Genomic DNA, 3,971 nt, shown 5'->3' with positions numbered 1-3,971 from the left:
TCTTATAATCCCAACAAAAGAGGTGTATGGCCATATACAAAGCTTGTCCACTAAATTTTTTTTGAGTAATCTCTAAAGAATCTCAAATAGATGCGTGTCCAGTTGGCTATATGAAATAGCCTTTGACTTATAAGTTTACATTAAATAACATATTTTCAAGGGATTTTTTAAACTTAAAATGGACCAGACTTGATGGAACAAATAAAATGATATATATATATATATATATATATATATATATATATATATATATATATATATATATATATATATATATATATATATATATATATATATATATATATATATATATATATATATATATATATATATATAAAAGTCTTTTTCAAATTGATTCCTCTATGTAATAGAATTTTGAGATTCTGATTTATATATATCATTATTTTCATACGTTTCTCGAAAAAGTTACATAAAAAGCAAATAAACACTACACCATAAAAATAAATCCGGTCATATTTTTGAAAATATTTGATGTAAAAAACAATCTTTATTATTACCGCAAGACATTGTTATTGGACCCTATATGACTTTTTTAAACAATACAATAAACGTTGTACATATTTTCAAACAAACAAATATTTTCTACTATAAACAAACAGCCATGTATATGAGTTTTCATTTTTCTATAACTCAATGATTTTTTTATTCGATAATCAGCGTTTTACTGTTACCAAGTTGGTTAGTGGACCAAGTTTAAAGCCCAAATAAAAAAATGCGATATCACTACACACTGCTGACTGCTCAGTATACAAGTAGAAAACCTAGCTGAAATTCGCAGATGACGCGTAACGTTGTTTTTTGCTCAAGCGAATGAGGCTCCGGCGAGGGTGATGAGGTTTCTGTCAGAGCAACTCCTCTTGCCATTTGATCCTCCGATCAAGTATTAGCCGATGATTTCGACGCCGATTCACCACCAACTACTCTACCTTTGTATCTCTCTCTCTCTCTCTATATATATATATCAATACATTCATACACGCAAACATACATACTCTCTCTCTCTCTCTCTCTCTCTGAGGGCATTCGCATAATTTTTAGTGGTGTTGTTGTTGCTGTTGATTTGTACTTCCGATGGACGAGGCGGTGACGATGAAATGTAGCCTGAGCAAATTCGGAGTTTTGGAGACCTGATCTGTATCTTGGCTGGGCAATCCGGAAGGCAATTTTTGTTGTTTGGAGTTTTCTCTCTCTAAATTGACATGCACATTGCAACTGCGATTGCAGCCATGACGGATTTAGGCAAAACAAACTCCTTTACAACAAATCTGAGCCTCCGTTTTACTCTCGCATGAAGCTTTTCGATTTAGGTACTTTTAGCGTTATTCGATCCATATTTTTAACAAGGATTTTTGTCCACTTTTTGATTATGTCAATTTATTAACTTAGATTACTGTTTGTTAAATTTTTTACAATAAGTTATATTTTTACATCGAAATATCTCTATTTTTTACTAAAAAGCAATAGTAATGGAAGCAAAGTAGTTTCAAGTTTAAGTGATTGAATAGCGTCGTTAACATATTGCAGTTCTAATATAAATATTTCATTAAGTGGAATATAAGTACGTCAAATTTTTACAATAAAAATTATATATATCATATTTTTATAATTTATTATTTTATTTATCATTGATTTAAGAGGGCATATGTAGGGAATGCATTTTTCAGCACATATAATTTTGGGATCAATTGTTGTCTTAAAGATAATCTATTAGTATGCCCTTTTAACTAATCTATATATCAATTAAAAGCTTGGTTTTGTAGAAGCAAAGACTACAATGTTTACATTGATTTTAATAAGGCGTTTCAGTTTCCAGAGATTACAACAGATATTGACTTAATGGGACAAGCCAAAAAGTTAATGAATATTGTTAAATGTTGTTTGTTTGAATGGATGTGGATTGATGATTATTTAGAGGGTGTTTGGCTAAGCTTATTTAAAAATGCTTTTAACTTTTTAAGTTATATAGGAGGCAATGACAGGAGCAGCAACAATTGATAGAATGGAGGTGTATGTGATATGTGTTACTGTAAAATGTTTATCAGGTTAAGGGGTATATTGGTCAATTCCTTTAAATGGTTTTGATAAGCAAGGATATCCAACTTATCAAAAGACTTGTTATTAAACAAGTTCTTAACCTTGTTTAGATGGTTTATTCAGTATAACAGAAAACTGCAAATATTATTTGTTGATAGTGGGATTTGAACCAACGACCTTTGGGACCAGAACCAAAATCTGGCGCCTTTGACCAACTTGGTCATCTCAACATTTGGTTTGTTCATTGTTGATGTAAAGCAAAATCGGAATCTTTTGATCTAATTCGTATCTTGGCTGGGCAATCCAAATGATATGTACTTGTGTCTAGAAGTTTCTTTTCCAAAGGTAACACAACTTTGATTGCAGCCATGGCGGATTTTTGGCAATTGAATTCCTTAGTTTACAACAGAACTATGCCTTGGCATTTATTACAGCATCTTATTTTCATTTCTTCTTATTACAACATTGTACTTTGAAAAATCTATCCAATTATAGCAATGGTGGTGGTGGTGGTGATATCGGTAGTATATTGTACTTTGAAAAATCAATGGTGGTGGTGGTGGTGGTGTTGATATCAGTAGTATATCAATGGAAATTTGTTTATTTGGCTGTGATGATTTGTCTTCTTGAGTTAAAGTTGAAACGGCATGGATGATTGGATTTTTATCATGGCATGGCATGGCATTATCCAGATGGCAGAGCGGGAGGGATTTGATTTTCCCTCACTTTGCAACTGTGTATGTTTGCAACCATATGATAGAGACCCCATCTTCTTTGCCTTGAGACCCAATTACATATCTGAGCCTAATAATTTTCTTTGTTTTTCAAGTCTTTTTCTCTTGAATTTAATGTGATTTTTTATTTTTCTTCTTTGATTTTCAAGTTTTAAGGTCTACCGGACTTGTGGTTTTAACTTTTTGTAGACGTCTCGGTTGATATATTGAACTAATTGTAGTAATAACTCTTAGCATTTTATTCCTCAATGCTTTTACTGTTAAAGTGTTGCGTAATATATGAATTAACAAGTTTTAACATTTATAATAACATTATCATTTTTTTGGTAGTTTATTGTTCAGACATAAATATTTGATTTATGTTTTTGAAGATCTTGTCTTAATATGCTAGGAAATGAATGCATAACATGTTATCTAATATTTAATAAAGAAAACTCTTATTGTAAAAATAAATATCGTAGGATTTATTTTTGAGCTTACATGTGTTAGTCTAACGGTTTCTTTTTTATGATGAAACTGAAAGACTTGTGAAATAATTGTTTGTTTCGATTGTAATTTTATAATAAAGGATTTGAAAGGATCTCTCGTGCAGTTCTGTATTTATTAAAATTCAGTTGATGCTTGTGTTTGATTTGGATATATTATTGTGGTGAATAGTATGCTCAAGAACATGTTCATCTTTTTGTCATTTTCTATATTTTTGTTCTTGGAAGAAGACTTAAGATGAATGTGATTACTTTGGGATCCATTTTTGATGATTATGAAAATATTGTATGTATTTTGTGGATAGGGAATCGTGTCCACGTCAATCATGGTGGCTTTCGTCGAGTGTATACCATATGGTCTTAATGACATGCTTACCTTTTACTGACCAAAATTTCATGTGACAGTGTATATGTTACATCATCCTTGTAATCCATTATATTTTCTCCATTCTGATTTGATCGTAAATTAAAAAGAGAACTTGGATCTTGAACCTTACAAAAGGAAAGACATCTAAGACTAGAAGGAGTGGGTGTGGCCTAGACCGTATTTCTCTTGTCACATAAGCACAAACACCGGCTCTTAGGTGTGGTAGAGAGTGCCTCGCGGTCTTTCAAGGGAGTACTCCTTCAAACAATGTGGTTGGTTTATTTTTCTTACTTTCCTCTGATTTGGTCCTTTTTATTTATTAAAATAAAA

The 3,971-nt window shown here is 31.3% G+C and overlaps 1 long non-coding RNA gene across 1 annotated transcript; it reads left to right on the top strand.

Moving 5' to 3' along the window:
- Nucleotides 1-484: 484 nt before the first annotated feature.
- On the top strand, nt 485-3,428 carry LOC111908337 (uncharacterized). Its single transcript, XR_002855846.3, has 2 exons — nt 485-1,328; nt 1,988-3,428. It is a non-coding gene; the product is annotated as an uncharacterized LOC111908337 (long non-coding RNA).
- Nucleotides 3,429-3,971: the final 543 nt, after the last annotated feature.

The sequence above is a fragment of the Lactuca sativa genome, chromosome 8, assembly GCF_002870075.4.
Source record: "Lactuca sativa cultivar Salinas chromosome 8, Lsat_Salinas_v11, whole genome shotgun sequence".
Taxonomy (NCBI): Eukaryota; Viridiplantae; Streptophyta; class Magnoliopsida; order Asterales; family Asteraceae; genus Lactuca; species Lactuca sativa.
The sequence above is the reverse complement of the archived record's forward strand: the minus strand, read 5'-3'. Positions and strand labels throughout refer to the sequence as shown.